The sequence below is a fragment of the Lissotriton vulgaris genome, chromosome 4_1 (genome assembly GCF_964263255.1).
Source record: "Lissotriton vulgaris chromosome 4_1, aLisVul1.2, whole genome shotgun sequence".
Taxonomy (NCBI): Eukaryota; Metazoa; Chordata; class Amphibia; order Caudata; family Salamandridae; genus Lissotriton; species Lissotriton vulgaris.
In genome coordinates, this window is record NC_141691.1 from 1,540,935,312 (window position 1) to 1,540,953,335 (window position 18,024).

The following is an 18,024-nucleotide window of genomic DNA, read 5'->3' on the forward strand; positions in this document are numbered from 1 at the left end:
ACCTCCAGTGAAATCCTGCCACGCAAAAATCCAGAAACAACTTGCTCCTCTGGGATTGCCAAGTGTGTACAACTCTCACCACTCGATATACAAAAAAGAGTCTTTCAAAACTCTAAAATGATATAAATCCTCAACTGTCTCAATCTGTATCTACAAAATGAAGTACCTGCAGAGGCATACATAACTGTGTTCCTTTGTGAGAGACAGAACATCATGCAAACTGTGTCAACCATAATGCGCTTACCAATAACATCACAAATATCCTCCACATGTCTCAAAAACTTCAGGTTGAGATCAAAATTTGCTGTAGTCCTAAGCTAACCTATACAGTATAATATAGCCGCCTAAACCATACCAAATAATCAACCTAAGCCAAATAATTGTCACAAATACATCTTCTACCGAAAATCTCATCTTACCTCCGTTTGTAACCCAGAGGTCTAGTCATTTCCATTTTATGCAATATTCACCATACACTGTTAATAGTCATCATCCTAAACAAGCACAATCTTGAATTCATTTTATTGTACTCGTCACTGGCCACATCACATTCTATGAGATCACATGTAACCTCTTCAGTTTCTCCTACATCAGCACAATCTTTAAATGTCTACGTATATTATATCTGAACCTCACCACTACCCAATATTAAAACTATAGAAAATATGTTTTCCTATGCTCCTTCCTATATTATAATAAATATTATGCAAATTCAGATGTACGTCATCACAAACCAATCAATTTGTATATGGCATGAATCTCTCACAATAAGATTCATATGCCCACTTACGGCATAATCCTAAGGACCATACATACTCTGAAAAGAGATTTCCCAATAGTAAATACCAAATTATAAGGTAGCAAGAGGACCTGTGTCCATTAATGTAAGCAGTGTGTCACTCCTCGCAATGTGTCAATAATATTAAACATGCTTATCTATGCCAGTAACACCTCCATATAGACGTGATTGCAAGAATGACTTGTATATAAACTACTATAATCCAGTCTTTACATGTAAATTGTGTCATCATCCCAATCCACTATAAACAGTGCTCCCTTCTTTATATTAAGCCAAAAGGAGCCCCCTGCATGATTCAATTCATTCAAATGCAAGTAATCCACTAGTTCTAATGTGTATTCACATTTATTAGATACTATTGTATTTTAAATTTCTCCCATAGCAACATTACTGATATAACCTCATCAATCAAGAAAGCTTTACTCGACTGTTCTGAAGTAACAATCAGAAAAGCACAGTATATAAAAATTATACATCACTTTCCAATCAAAGGGGAATTAAGGAACAGCAGCAGTCTAATTAAACAAACACGTTCATAAGTGTAATACATTAAAAATGACTGTAAAAAAAACTAAAATTCCTATGTAATAGTTAAACTTTTCATTAAACGGAGTACTCTGACATGACAAACCTCCATAATACATGTACATTATCCATCAGCTGAAGTTTTAAGAAAGCAGGGCGACATTGCCTTAGCCCCTGGGTTTTTTTTTTCTTCGTTTTTTTTAAAACCTTTAATTTGTAAAGAAAAGGACAGTTACAGACCCACAACCATGGAGGCTGGTCAGTCAAACACAATAACATCATCATCAAAATACACAGCTCATCAGCCGACAAGCCGGGGGTACGGCAGCGATGTTTCATGATTATGTACAAGCATGTGGTATGGCTAGGATCCATGAAAGGTTTCACATTTTATCTTTTATTTAAATAAAACCCGCAAACAAAAACTCAAAAAAGAAAAATCGAGGCACGGCTATGTATAAACTGGCTGTCCCTTATGGCAGTGGGAGGCGGGTGAAAAACGTAGTTCAATAGGAATGAGGAGAAAGGTCGGGGAGGGTATGGGGGGGGAAACCTGGTAGCAAACCAATACAGTGTGATCAACAAATAACTGAGCATAGGGAACGCACGATCAAGGGAGAAGAAGCTGATCCGGAAGGTCGGTGAATGGGGGGGTACAAATCTCACCACGGTATGCGTTCCATTGACCCCATATCCTACCCCATTTCTTGGGTCTGCCGCAGGAAACATACACAACTTTCTCTCTGAACATGGACCAGTCCATATTTTCTGTCCACCGCAGGAGCGTCGGTGGCCTTGGGGAACCCCATAACTGGGCTATGTCCCGTTTAGCAACCATATTACCCAATGTAACCCATTGAGTCTGAGCAACAGTGCAGTCATTCGGCTCAAAGACATTCAACAGACAACACCTGGCCTCAGGCAACAACACTACCCCCGTCACTTCACCCATAACCGCATGCACTCGGCGCCAAAATGCCGCCACCTCCGGACATTCCCAGAGGATATGCAAAAAGGTAGTCAGCATACCACAACCGCGCCTACACAATCCATCCACAGAAAAACCCATATGTATCAGTCTTGGGCCCGTGACATACACCCGATGCAGTATTTTAAGTTGCACCAGCCTAAGACGTGCCAGAATCGCAACCTCCTTAGGGGAGGATATCGCCGCCTGCCAGTCTTCATCGTCCAATTCTAATCCGTCACTGGTCCAAACAGTCCGCAATTGCAGAAGGAGATCCGAGCGGTCGTTGATAAGTTTCTTGTAAATGAGAGATATAGTGCTATCGGGGACGTATCCATCAAGCACTCTATCCTCAAGAGGGGAGGCCTCCGGGATAGAAGCGTCAGCCGGGAAAACCGAGTGGATCGCATGACCGACCTGGAGGTACCGGAAATATTCCTTGTCACTCAATTTATATTCTCGCTGAAGTGCCTCGAAGGTCTTGACTGCACCCTTGGCCCAGAGGTCGCCCACCCTGCTGATACCAATGAGATCCCATCTGTCGAAACCCCTCGACGTCCACGGGCCACCTAGCGCTTCCGCAGCATACAATGGCGTAGATTTCGTCAATCTATCCGTCCAGCCCATGGCGGCAGTCGCGCTTCCCCAAACTCGCACAGCCACTGCCGTAGGGCCCGTGAGGTGCTTCTGGTCGGCTCTGGAATAGAGCGCCTGATTGTAATCCCCCCCAGGGAGTTGCCATCTATCCATCTCAAACGCGGGGTTAGGGACAGGGCCATACATAGCGTGGTTCACAGCACTCAACTGGGAGGCCCAATAGTAGGGCCTGATGTCGGGCAATGCAATACCTCCATCGTACCAAAGCAAAGTCAATTTTGCCAGTGCGATGCGTGATCGCCCACCCCATACCAACCGCCTCTGCAAGCCCTTGATCTCTCGGAAGTAGCTGGCAGGTACCAAATCTAGTGTGTTTTGAATGGCATATAAAAAGCGGGGAAGAGACATCATTTTGAACAGGGCCGCCCTTCCCAAAGGGGATAGTGGCAGGCCGCACCACGCTGTAACATCCGAACGAAGCCGGTAAAGCGGAGGCAACAAATTCCGCTCATAGCGGGCTTTGGGGCCCAGTGAAATGTAGATCCCCAAGTATTTGAAACCATCTCTAGAAACCGGTATCGGACAATGGCGGGGAAGAAGGAGCTCATCGTCCGTGAGTGGATAAATACAGGATTTGGCCCAATTAATAACCAGACCGGAATTCCTCCCAAAGGAGCGTAGTACGTCAAACAGGACGCCTAACGACTTACGAGGAGAGGTAAGGTACAACAATATATCATCGGCGTAGAGTGATATACGGTCCTCGAAATTCGGGCGACCAGCGGATACCCTTAAGCGATGGTTCCCACCGCAATCATGCAGCCAGGGGCTCAAGGGCAAGCGCGAAGAGGAGCGGCGACAAAGGGCATCCCTGTCTCGTTCCCCGCCCAAGGATAAAGGGCTCCGAAGCCCTACCGTTAACCACCACCTGTGCCAGCGGTTGCTCATATAAGAGTCTTATCCACCCAATGAATTTGGGGCCGAACCCAAACTTAGCGAGAACAGCCCACAAATTCAGCCACTCAACCGTATCGAAGGCTATCGAGGCATCAAGGGAAACCAAAATGGCCGGTTCTCGAAGAGACCCCGCCCTCGCCAAGACGCCTTGGAGGCGACGTAGGTTGAGCGCGGGGTTTCGGTGGGGTATAAATCCAGATTGGTCCGGATGGATCAAGTCCGCTATCACCGTAACCAACCGATTCGCCAGAAGTTTAGCGAGAATTTTGGGCTCGACATTCAAAAGCGAAATCGGCCGATATGATGAGCAATGATCACGGGGTTTGCCATATTTATGAATGACGACAATGGACGCCAGTCTCTGATCCCGAGGAAGAGAGCCGAGATCTCGTGATGACAAAAACATCTTGCGGAGATACGGTGCCATTTTGTCTGGGCAGAGTTTATACAATTCCACCGGAATACCGTTGGGGCCCGAGGCCTTCCCGGACCGAAGTGAACGGATGGCGAGCGCTACTTCATCGGTGGAAAAATCCGCCTCCATAAGCTCCTTATCAGAGTCTGACAGGCCAGGCAGGGTGATATCACGAAGCAAAAGATGCGAATCCTCTTCCGGCCTATCAAAGACGGGCGCATAAACCGCCTGAAAGTGACGGGCAAATGTTTGGACTATGTCAATTGGGTCCACGACTCGAACACCATCCACACGCTCAACAACAGGCACCACTCGGTTCAATCTATCCCTTTTGTCCAGCCATGCAATCAACTTTCCCGCTTTATCACCCACATCATACAAGCGCCCCTGTTGCTCACGGTGCATCGCCTTAGCGGCATCAATGACCAGCGTCTTATAGTCGAATTGTTTCAGGGCCAGGGAATGCAAAACCTCCGGAGTGCCCCCAGTCCCGTCCCTCCAAGTCAGTGATCTCATTTTCCAATTCCACCACCGCGGCATTTCTACGCCTCCTTTCGCTGGCAATGAGAGACAAGGCCTGACCACGAATCACCGGTTTGTAGGCCTCCCACAGTGTAACCGGGGAGGAAACCGATCCCGCATTCTCAGCGAAATAGTAATCCATACATTTCACTATCTCCGATCTGATTTTAGGATTACGAAGGTGCCAGGGGTTAATCGGGGCGACCCGGCCCTCGGCACCCAGTTGCACATCGATTGCAAGCCAAAGCGGAGAGTGATCAGAGATCCCCCTGGCCAAATGCCGAACCTCCCGCACCGAGACCATCTGTGCTGCTGGCATAAGAATATAATCTAATCTCGAGAGGCTCCTGTGTGCACCTGAGTAAAAAGTGTATTGGAGCTGACCAAGGTGTAACTGCCTCCAACAGTCAGCCAATCCCAGCATGTCCAGTAGCCTCCCAAGCCAGAGCTGTGCCACAGGTAAAGTCCTGGGGGGACTACGATCTTCATCCCCACTAACCACAGAGTTAAAATCGCCGCCCACCACCAACATATCGCCAGGGAGCCCCAGGATCACCTCACCCAGATCAGCAAAGTGGTAGACTGCAGGCCAGGGAGAACATACACAGACAAGAAAGAGACCGTTTCCCTTCCCACCGCCCCGTAATAGCCGCATAGCGGCCCCTGTCATCAATCAATCAATCAATCAGTGACACTTATATAGCGCGCTCCCTACCCGTAGGGTCTCAAGGCGCTGGGGGGGGGGGGGGGGGGTGCCGCTACTGCTCGAACAGCCAGGTCTTCAGCTTCTTCCTGAAGGAGAGGTGGTCTTGGGTCAGGCGCAGGTCGGTTGGGAGGGAGTTCCAGGTCTTGGCGGCCAGGTAGGAGAAGGACCTTCCTCCCGTAGTCGCTCTTCGGATGCGGGGGACGGCGGCGAGGGCGTGGTTGGCTGATCGGAGGTGGCGTTTGGGAGCGTAGAAGTTGATTCGGCTGTTGAGGTAGCTCGGGCCCTGGTCGTGTAGGGCTTTGTGTGCGTGGGTGAGGAGGCGGAAGGTGATTCTTTTGTTGACGGGGAGCCAGTGAAGGTCTCTCAGATGTCCGGTGATGTGGCTGGTTCGTGGGATGTCGAGGATGAGTCTGGCTGAGGCGTTCTGGATCCGCTGGAGTCTCTTCTGGAGCTTGGCGGTGGTACCGGCGTAGAGGGCGTTGCCGTAGTCCAGTCGGCTGGTGACGAGGGCCTGGGAGACGGTCTTCCTGGTCTCGGTGGGGATCCACCAGAAGATCTTCCGTAGCATGCGTAGGATGTTGAAGCACGCCGAGGAGACGTTGTTGACTTGCCTGGTCATGGAGAGGGAGGAGTCCAGGATGAAGCCCAGGTTGCGTGCATGGTCTGTCGGTTTGGGTGCGGTGCCCAGGGCGGGGGGCCACCAGGAGTCGTCCCAGGCGGAGGGTGAAGAGCCCAGGATGAGGACCTCCGTCTTGTCAGAGTTCAGTTTCAGGCGGCTGGTCGTCATCCACTTGGCTACCTCTTTCATCCCTTCGTGCAGGTTGGCTCTGGCGGAGGCGGGGTCGTTGGTCAGGGAGAGGATCAGCTGGGTGTCGTCGGCGTAGGAGATTATGCTGAGGTTGTGTTTGCGTACGATGGCCGCGAGGGGGCTCATGTAGACGTTAAAGAGGGTGGGGCTCAGAGATGACCCTTGTGGGACGCCGCAGATGACTTCCGAGGCCTCTGACTTGTACGGTGGTAGGCGGACTCTCTGTGTTCTTCCGTCGAGGAAGGAGATGATCCATTCCAGCGCCTTGTCCTGGATTCCAACGTTGCTGAGGCGCTGTACTAGGGTGCGGTGGCAGACAGTGTCGAATGCCGCGGAGAGGTCTAGGAGGATGAGGGCCGCTGTTTCTCCATTGTCCATCAGGGCTCGGATGTCATCGGTGGCGGCGATGAGGGCGGTCTCGGTGCTGTGATTGGCTCGGAAGCCGGACTGTGAGGGGTCGAGGGATCCGTTCGTCTCGAGGAAGGCGGCCATCTGCTTGTTGACGGTCTTCTCGATGACTTTGGCTGGAAACGGGAGGAGCGAGATGGGGCGGTAGTTCTTGAGTTCGGTGGGGTCCGCTGTTGGTTTCTTGAGGAGAGCGCTGAGTTCGGCGTGTTTCCAGCTCTCAGGGAAGGTGGCGGTGTCGAAGGAGGTGTTGATGATGTCCCGCAGGTGGGGTGCGATGACAGCGTCGGCCTTGTTGAAGACGTGGTGAGGGCAGGGGTCGGTCGGTGATCCGGAGTGGATGGAGTTCATTGTGCGGATGGTGTCTTCGGTGCTGATCGGGGTCCAGGCGTGGAGGGTGGTGGTGGGGGGTGGTTGTTCGGTCATGGTGTGCGTTGGTTGGTTGTTGAAGCTGTTGTGTATGTCCGCGATCTTGTTGTGGAAGTATGAAGCGAGGGAGTTGCAGAGGTCTTGCGATGGGGTGATGTAGTTGTTTCCTGCGCTGGGGTTGGAGAGCTCTTTCACGATGTTGAAGAGCTCTTTGCAGTTGTGTGCGTTGTTGTCCAACCGGTCCTTGAATGCTGTTTTCTTGGCGGCGCGGATCAGCTGGTGGTGCTTCCGGGTGGCAAGCTTGAGGGAGGTCCTGTTGTCCGGTGTAGGTTCCCTTCTCCAGACTTTCTCGAGGGCTCGGCAGTTCTTCTCACATCCAACACTACATCGTCGATCTCCAAGGGGAGGGAAGTACATACCATGACCTCCACCCCTCTCGAGCCAGAAGTGAACCCCGAGTGCGCCACCATTCGGTAGCCGCGTCTGTTCAGTGCGCGCATGCATTGCCCACCAAGTGTGTCTCGAAGCAAAATCACATCTGGAGTACAACGTTTCAAATATTGCAATACAATACCCCGCTTTATTCTATCTCCAAGACCGTTAACCTTCTAACTCAGCATCCTAAGCTCCCCCCCCCCCCATCCCGGCATTGAGCACCCAGCCCCCCTCGCCTGGGAAGACGCACACAGAATTGACAACAGAAAATGCAGCAGCCTCGAACAAAACAAAAAGAAAAAGACCCCCCCACCACCCCCAAGGAACCCTGAAAAACACACCCCCCCACCCTGCACCCCTGCATTAGACCAGAAAGCCACCCCAACTTGCAGTGTGCCCGTCGCCCCGTGAAACTAACCTACAAGAAGAGAGAGAAAGCCCCCAGAGGAGGAAAAGGAAGCCCGATTCCCCCCACCCCCGGGTACCCATAGTAGTAGCAAGTCTATTAAAAAGCCACTGCTAGAAGTGAGGTTCCGTGACGATTTGAACCCGTGTTTTCAACATTGTCGTAAATACATAATTTTGGTATCAGTGAACCGCAAATGATCCATTTGGCATATCCTGGTGTTTTCACTATGCTACGAGCAAGAGTACTCCTGTTACAAACACATTGCTGTTTTACCCATGGCATCCATCTTAGATCACGGCAGCCATTTTGTGTTTCTTGCCCTCACATAGACAATGGATACGCAATGACCTCTGATTACTTCATTTCGATTAAGGACACGTAGGCTTAGCCGGAGATTCACCTCTCTAGTGACACGTGCACCTTAGAACAGAACACGCTGTGGCTGCATGACTCGACAAAGGCTGCCTCCTCTGCCCGAGGCCAGTCCTGCTATACTGGTTCTCTTGTTCGTTGGCCTGATCATGATTAGGCGGCCGAAGCTGGTAGCCTTGCCCATTTACGACCCACAAACATCTCTTATCCTGCTTTCCTATCTTCTGCACCTGGCTCCGCTCCTTTCTTTCTGGGCCTTTATTAGGGGGAGGTAACGAAATTTACGATGAGGAGGTCCGGCTCTTGAATGAAATATTGACATGGGATTGTGATGGAATAGTGGGAACCCCTCTTCGTAATGTTTGACATCAGATATTATCGACGATTCCTGTGCAACGCCAAATATTTATTGTTTAGGACACAAAGGTTTGGGAATGTACTAACATGTGAAGAATTTGCCTGAAGGCCAATATTTAGTATATAAGGAGCAACCCTTCTTGTACAAATCGAACAGGCTCCTAGATACTGCCCGTGTGTAGTTTCTGTGACTTCTGTGTCCCTGCAGTAATAAACCTTTGGTCTTTGACACCACCATCGAGAAGCCCGTGTTTCTGTTTATTTGTGCACCGAGACAGGTAGAACTCCGGGGTCTTCGGGTGTTATCCCTGACACCTCTGGACGGAACCAAAAAGTCCAGAACTCCAATTGGCGCCCAACGTAGGGCGACGTCATTCGGTACCGGTCCAAAAGCTTGAAGAGTTCGAGAAGCTTTGTGTGAAGATTCCTGAGGGAGGCGCCCCACTTCATCGATCCTGGCATATCGCAAAAGTGGCCCGAAGATCTCTTCCACGAGGGTTCCCGTTCAGGACGGCTGCAGTGGTCCGTTGCCTTGACCGTCGCCCTGTCTTGGACCCGAGGTGCAGTCCTTAGTACGGCGAGACGAGATGGGTTTCTCCTTGGTGACGTCTTCAGTGCCTCAGTTAAGTATTTAGTGGTTGCTAGTTGGTTACTTCGTAAGGGTTGTTAAAATCCTTTTGGTTCTTGGTTTGGTTTGGTTTCGTAAGATTATCACTGGTAGTTCTGGTTACGATAATCTATTGGTTTAGTTTGGGTATCGATACATTGGTTCGCTTTTGGTAGGCCTAATTTCTTGGTTCGAGTGCACATTTCTGTTCGTGTTTTTGTTCGTTCTGTGTTTCGGATTACAAAATGGTAAGTCGGAAAAATTGTATGTTGTCGTGTTTTGGTTGCAACAGTGATTCCCGGTTGGAGGACTCATGTCTGGTTCCTCCGATTGGAACTCCTCTATATGATCTTTATTGTAAACACGGTGTGGGTCCTATATCTTATAATGAGGTGTGGGTCCGATATACGGAAAAAGACGGTGTCCTTAGTTGGCCACTGCATGGTAGGTTTGAACCTGAAGTCCTTGACAATTTAGAAGTGAAATTATTTAAGAAGAAAGCCCGGCCGGCAATGTTTGATTCTTTCCGTTACTGGCGAAAAGAATCTAAACAGAGAGAAATTAAAAGGTTAAAGAAAGAACAGAAAGAACAAGAGTTGACTTTAGAACAAGCTGCTAAACAGTTGCAAGTCAACGAATCTGAGAAGGCAATAGAGGTGGCTACTAGAGAGCGTAATTTAGCGATAGACAAGTGCTATCCTGCCTTGCCATCGAGTACAGCTAAGATAGTAGAGGACCCCGAAAGTGATCCTCTGTTGTCTTACTTGTTACAGTCACCTCCACCGTATGCACAGGGTGCTACGGCTCCGCCTTTACCGAATGTTCAATTGCCGGTTGCTGGACAACCTGGTATTCCTGCTCCTGCTCCCCTGAACCAAGCTCCTGTACCTCCTGTGGTCAATGTGAATGTTCCTTCGGCACCCCCTCTTCCTGGGTTGCCGGTTTCTTTGCCTATACCTATATCGCTTATACCTGCTGTTTCACTGGGTACCTTGCCTGATACTCCTACTGTTTCTGATCTATCTGTTCCAACTGCTACGGTGTTTTCTACGTCTGCTAGTATTATGACTCCGCTTTCTGTTCGTCGAAGAATCACTGATTCTGTCTCTAATATTCTGTCTCCTTTCTATAAAACTTTAATTAAGACTCCTACTTCTGACTCTGTACAGAGGCGTAGTCAGCTCCCAAGTACTGAGGAACGGGGAATCTTAGATTCCACGGCTCTCAGATGGATTTCAAAGAGTAGGAGATATAGTACTAGAGATGTATTAGATACATTTATGCAGTGGAAAGAACCAACACAACGGTATGTGTTCGACGAAATGTGCTCCCTTTTACGAGAGGAGCTAGAAGAAGATGATTCTGAATCGAATTTAGAAGAATTAATTAATCTTCAGAAAGAGTTTGCTGCAGGTATGATAGTTGGTCAAGATATAAAGGAAGCGATGGAACTAATTTTAAGCTAAAGGAATGATCCATCCCTTCGTTCACCGAGAGATTTAGAGAAGAGTAGTACTAAGCAGAATCGCCAATATCCAATGAGGGAGGTTCCTCCAATTTGGCGCGAAGCTGTACGAGCTGATGCTGTCAATGGTATTGCTGCCGCTCCGGCGCAATTCCAAAGAGTGTGGATACACATTCCGTGGAAGCGAGCCGAAGTGTTAGCAGTGAAACAGGCCTTGCCAGATCCGCGTAAAAATCCTGCCGGATATTATAAGGAATTAGCGCAGACAGTTGAGGCTTGTGTGATGAATTTAGCGGACATTGACATGTTATTTGGGAATGTAGTTCCGCAACCAATTTGGGCCAAAATACGTAAAGAGAATCATCCAGTTGCCCTAGGTGGTGATTGGGCAGCTATCATAGCAGCAGATGGTCAGCAAATAGGTGGTTCCAAACCCGAACCTCTAATTGCTAATCTTCCAGGTAGGATAATTGACTTAATGAAGACTCTGATGCCAGCATTGCGCGTTAACTGGGACAAGTTGTCCGCATGCAGGCAGAAGAAAGACGAAAGTGTCTCCGACTTTTTCACAAGGTTCGAAGAGACTTTTGTAGATCAAAGTGGTCAGGATATGAGCACAGAAGGAGGACAGAGACTGTTTGTCGATAAATTTGTACACAATCTGCTACCAGAGCTCTGCAATAAATTGAAAGATTGAAAGATTCCGAGAGTGCGTGGGCTGTCTCTACAACTGCGCAAATACTTGCCACTGAACAGTATTATGAAAACAGGGATAAAGAGGAGAAAGAGAAATCAGATAAGAAAACAAAAGATTTAAAAACTAAAGTTCTTTTGCAACAGGCATATCCTCCTCGTATGAATCAGACTAATACACAGCAAGGGTCATATCAAAGGACAGATTATAGTTCACCGAGGCCGCAATATCAGTGGAACCAGTGTGCCTACTGTAAGAAAGAGGGTCATTATAAGAATGACTGTCCGATCTTAGCGCAAAATAACGCTGCAGCAGCTCAGAGAGGTCGTGGTGGTTCCATGCAGAATTCTAGAGGTCGAGGACGAGGTGCTATGCCTCCGCAAACGAACGATCGCCCTTCTAATCACTTTGATCAGCGAAATGGACAGTCTGCCCAACAGAATAGATCTCAACAGTATCATGTTGAAGACTATTGTGAAGTAGATGAGGGATTTCAACAAACTGAATACTAGGACAGCCATGGACAGAGAGAGGGAGTAGTATCAGTTCCAGTGGATCAGAGTGGGCCTTATGTCGCAGTAGCAACATCAGGTGTAGTCGAACCGTTTCTGTTGGATACTGGTGCCGCAAAAAGTTCTATCATTCATGCGAAACTCCCTGGCGCACCTTTGTCCGGCTTAACAAATGTTTCTGTAGGTTTTTCAGGCGCCCCTGTTTACAATCCCGTATCTGGTCCTTTGTCTATTTCTGTTGGACCGTGTCAATTAAAAGCGCCCTTGATTTTGACGACAGGTTGTAATGAAAATCTGCTTGGTTTAGACTTGTTAAAGCGCCTATATGCGACATTGTACTGTTCTCCATCAGGAGTGCAGCTTACGTTGGGTAAAAAAACCACCTCTCCGATGTACTTATCAATGGATGCACTCCCGCCCGAGCTGCGTTCGCTCCCTGATACTCTTTGGGCGACTGGTCCTAATGACGTAGGCCTTTTGGAAATACCACCATATGTAGTCACTCTGAAAGCAAATGTCAAATTTCCACGAATTCCTCAATACAAGATTTCTAGTGAAGGTGAACGTGCACTTTTATTGATTGTGCAAGATTTGATTAAGAAAGGTGTGGTTGAAGAAACTAGAGGAAATGTCTGTAACAGTCCTGTATTACCGATTTTGAAACGTACTGATCCTTCAAAGCCTCCAGTGTATAGGTTTGTTATAGATCTCAGAGAGGTTAATAAAATTGTGGTTCCGCAGTTTCCTGTGGTTCCAGACATTACTGCATTGTTAACATTGATTCCTGCAACAGCCACATGGTTTTCAGTTATCGACTTGAAGAATGCCTTTTTCAGCATTCCGATAGCCGAAGAAAGCAGGGATATTTTCGGCTTCTCTCTAGGAGGTCGAAGCTTCAGGTTTAAACGTGCTCCACAAGGGTATTGTGAGAGTCCGTCCATTTACAGTCAGGCATTAAAAAGTCAGTTAGATTCCTTTGTACTTCCTCCTGGTTCGGCCCTAGTGCAGTATGTAGATGATCTTCTAGTGGCTGCCGATGACAAGGAAACTTGCAAAGCAGCTACGATTTCGTTATTGCATCATTTGTCTAGTTTGAATCATAAGGTGTCACCTTCAAAAATGCAATACTGCTGCCAAGAAGAGGTCATCTCTTGTCAAAGGAGGGAAGGAAGTTGACCCCAGAAAGAATAAAAGCAATTACACAGATGAGTGTTCCCCGCACACAGAGAGAAGTACGTGCCTTTTTAGGTATTACCTCGTACTGTAGGCAATGGATCCCAAATTTTTCTCTTTTGGCAAAACCATTGGTAGCTTTGACTGGGAAAGGTGTTCCGAGTCCGGTGCCATGGTCTGCTGAATGTCAGGAGAGTTTTTCTGAACTACGAAATGCACTATGTTCAGCTCCTGTATTGGGTACACCCGATTACAGTAAGCCATTCACGCTCTATGTTCACGAGAGAGAAGGTTGCGCGTTGAGTGTTCTGATACAAAGATTTGGTGATAAACAACGCCCGTGTGCGTATTTTTCATCAACATTAGATCCAGTAGCTAGAGCGTTACCTAGTTGTTTGAGAGCTACAGCAGCAGCTGCGGCTTCCATTCGACAATCTGCTGGTTTGGTGATGAACAACATGCTAGTAGTTATGGTTCCTCATGCAGTGGATACACTCATGAACCGAACCAAGACACAACACCTTACTAGTGCTAGATTATCAGGCTATGAGCTGACGTTGTTAGCAAGTCATATTCAAATCAAAAGATGCAATGTATTGAATCCAGCAACATTGTTGCCGACTAATCAGGAGTCGAGTGATTCTGAACCCCATGATTGTTGTTTCAGAACCGAGGAAGAGACAAAAGGACGAATTGACTTAAAAGACACTCTGTTGTCAGATCCAGATGGCACGTTGTATGTTGATGGGTCATGTTTTAAATTGGAGAATGGTGATGTGACTGCAGCTTACGCAGTAACGACTTTGAGTCCGATTGTGGAGACTGCAAGAGTGAGTCAGAATTCTGCCCAAGCTGCAGAATTAATTGCTCTAACGAGAGCGTGTGTTTTAGCAAAGGGAAAGAGAGTGAATGTTTTCACAGATAGTCAGTACGCGTTTGGCGTGGCACATAGTTTTGGCCGTTTGTGGAAAGAAAGAGGTTTCATTACGTCCCATGGGACTAAGATTCAACATGGTCAGCTAGTTAACGACTTGTTGGAATCTCTAACCTTGCCGACTGAAGTTGCGATTGTGAAATGCAGTGCTCATAAAGCAATCACGGATGATGTAGGTCATGGGAATGCTTTTGCTGATGAGACCGCTAAACAGACAGCTAGAAATATGATGAGTAGGATGTATGTTGCAACGTCTGCAAGATGGATTTCGGAGTCTGGAATGTGTGAGGACACAGTGGAAAGTGTGAAAGAGATTCAGAAGGAGGCGACTGAGGAGGAAAAGCTTGCATGGAAATAGAGTACGGGTAAATTGGACTCGAGTGGATGTTGGATTGATTTGGCGGAACAACAGCGTTGGATGTTGCCTGATGCGTACGTGCTTGCAGTGGTTACGATGGCACATGGAGTAGCACACATTAGCTCTAAAGGGATTTGTAGGATGTTGGCTCCAGTCTGGAAGAATGATGGGATTAGTAAGTGTGCAGAGAGAGTGGTGAAAAATTGTATGGTATGCCTGATGCATAATCCTGGCAACGGAGTCCCCACACCTGCTGGCCACTTCGCTCCTCCTTCTTGCCCCTTTGAAGTGATTCAGTTAGACTTCATTCATATGGATCGTTGCAAAAATCTAAAATACGTCCTAGTGGTAGTCTGTGCTTTCTCCAGATGGATCGAAGCATATCCACTGAACGACAACACTGCCTTATCAACTGCCAAAATCCTTCTCAAGGAATACTTCCCTAGGTACGGAATGCCACGGATTGTATGGTCAGATAACGGAAGTGAGTTTGTAGGGAAAGTTATGCAGAGTGTGTGTGCCGGTTTAGGGATCAAGCAGAAATTTCACAGTGCGAACCATCCCCAGTCTGCTGGTTTAGTTGAGGGTTACAATGGCACCCTCAAGCTAAAACTTGCTAAAATACAGGCATCCACGGGTTTGTCCTGGCCAGATGCACTACCCTTAGCTTTGTTATCAACGAGAGCGACTGTACATTCTAGAGTAGGGCTTAGTCCTTATGAAATAGTCTTTGGTCGTCCCGCTAATATTTGGGGAGTGCCTAGGCCAAAAGAATTCTGTTCTCTGGAATCTCCAATGTTGATTGATTACCTTTACGACTTGACTGCTAAATTGAGTCTTATTCACCAACAGGTTTTCGATGCATTGCCAAAGCCACCGGAGAGTCCAGGTCATCAGCTGAAACCAGGGGACAACGTTGTCATCAGGAACTTTGCGAGGACGAAAAACCTTCAACCCAGATTTGTCGGCCCCTATCAAGTGTTGCTGGCGAGAACTGCTATTCGTGTGGCTGGTCGCAAGAACTGGATAAACACGACGCACGTCAAACGTGTGCCCCTGCCGCTTCCTTACGATAACTGGGTTAAGAAGGGAATTGGTGCCTCTGAGTTTGAACGGACACCCAGGTTTTTCCCTTTCAGCGATGCCGAACTAATAACTGACACATCGAACTCTGGCTCTCCTCCTGAAACTGTTCCTTTGAATTCTGAACATTTGCCCTCTGCATCAGAAGAAACTTTGCCATCTGCGAACTTGAACATTGCAACCTCTACTGAAAATACACTGTTTCCAGATCAAACAGCTCCTGCAAAACTGAGATACAATTTACGGTCTCGCAATATGGACAAATAAAGCAGGAAACTGCCTATTGTAATATTTGAATTTTGACACTTTTGCCTTCAGCCAGGAAGTTTGCTATTGTTTTATTGTTTTAAATTGCCTTGCCGTCTGGGTAGCCGTAGGGTCGTGGCTGTGTGCCTAGTTGAATCTGCGGGGGTCAGACACAAGGTCGATCTTTCTGTTAGTTCTGGGAACTCCCAGGGCTGATAGAGGCATTTTCATCTACGTACACATCATCAGTGGTCGCGAGCGGATTGTAGAAGATGGAGCTTCCTGCGCTGCAACGAGAAAATGTGATTTATGTTCGCAGAAATAGACTTTACAGAATTCTTCACAGCAAATGCCTTTTGATGCAATGTGCTATTACATTTTTAATTGTTTTGATAACGTTGGTGGGTGGAATTGTCTTTGGTGTGAACTTGATTTTTATGCCAGTAACTACAGTACCTCCCCTTGATCCTGCTACTTCTACTGCTTCTCCTATGCACTCTTTTCACTCGTTTCCTGAACATGAGCAAGCTCGACGCTCAGAATTCATTAACAACACTTTCGTACAGCTCTTGCACCAACACCAACTGGTAGTTAACACTACAGACTGATGGGTGTGTGGCTTGATACCCCACACTATGGATAAAGGCATTCCCTATCTGGTTTTGCCTTTTAGCTATAATGGATCATTTCAGGCCTTCCAGACCATTTTTGCCTACGCCCTTGAAACCTATCCTCCGCGTCCACCACGTTCCACTAAATACAACTCTGCCAACAAAGCTTTAGTCCAGGGAATTATTGACATGATCAAGGACGTCAATAATACTCCATCTTACCCTAGAGATGAGTTACGAGTATATTTGAGTTGGAATTCTTCAGAGTATCGCCTTAGTTTGGGAGAAAGCAAGCGTAAAAGCTCAACTCCAATCTGGGTCGTGCCTCACCGAGGTCAGGTCTGTTTGCAAGGAAATGGGAGAAATCCGAGAGCTCAGCTAGGGAGGAGTGAGTGCGTTGAGACTTATGTGTTTCCGTCTAACTCTTCCCCTGCCTTCCTTACTGCTAGGGGTACCTACTTCATCTGTCAAGACAGAGCGTATACATGGCTGCCTGCTGACTTTTCAGGTTCATGTTATATTGCTCGGTTGTTGCCTCCAACATACACTGCTTCTTCTGATTATCACAAGACCAGAGTAGCAAGAGGTGTCTTCAGCAAGGAAGATACCGCTGGTCAGGAAGCTGGAGACTTCTTCAAAGGTTTCCTTCCGTTCTGGGGGCCTATGGCCAATAGTAGAAACATACGTCAGCTAACACGGGTAGTTGAATCTACTATTACCGAAACTGCTGGTGCCCTTAGCAACTTGACAGCTGAGCTTCAGGCGGATAGACTCATGACGTTGCAGAACCGTATGGTTCTAGACGTGATACTTGCAGATCGAGGTGGGGTATGCAGAATGATCCAATCGAGCTGCTGTGTTTTTATTCCCAATAACGCTCCAACAGTTTATGAGGCGATCTCTAAGCTACACAAGATTTCCGACTCTATACACGTAGACCAGGGAAACTGGTCCTTCATGGAGTGGTTTTGGACTCTGATATCAGCGTGGGGATGGAAGGTTCTGATGGTCATTGGTGTCATCTTAGTATTCCTGTTCTCGTGCTGCCTGATTATCCAGTGTGGTCCAGCTTTGTGTAGTCTCTGTGCTGCAACCTGTTTCAGAAAACCACCTGCGTTTGGAGAAAAGGCGCGAGAAAGGATGATGATACAACAGCATGTCACAGACCTGATGAGCATAGAGTTAGACTCTGACATAGACTGAGTAATTGCCTATGTAAGGGCAAAAGGAGGGTCTGAGGTTCCGTGACGATTTGAACCCGTGTTTTCAACATTGTCGTAAATACATAATTTTGGTATCAGTGAACCGCAAATGATCCATTTGGCATATCCTGGTGTTTTCGCTATGCTACGAGCAAGAGTACTCCTGTTACAAACACATTGCTGTTTTACCCATGGCATCCATCTTAGATCACGGCAGCCATTTTGTGTTTCTTGCCCTCACATAGACAATGGATACGCAATGACCTCTGATTACTTCATTTCGATTAAGGACACGTAGGCTTAGCCGGAGATTCACCTCTCTAGTGACACGTGCACCTTAGAACAGAACACGCTGTGGCTGCATGACTCGACAAAGGCTGCCTCCTCTGCCTGAGGCCAGTCCTGCTATACTGGTTCTCTTGTTCGTTGGCCTGATCATGATTAGGCGGCCGAAGCTGGTAGCCTTGCCCATTTACGACCCACAAACATCTCTTAT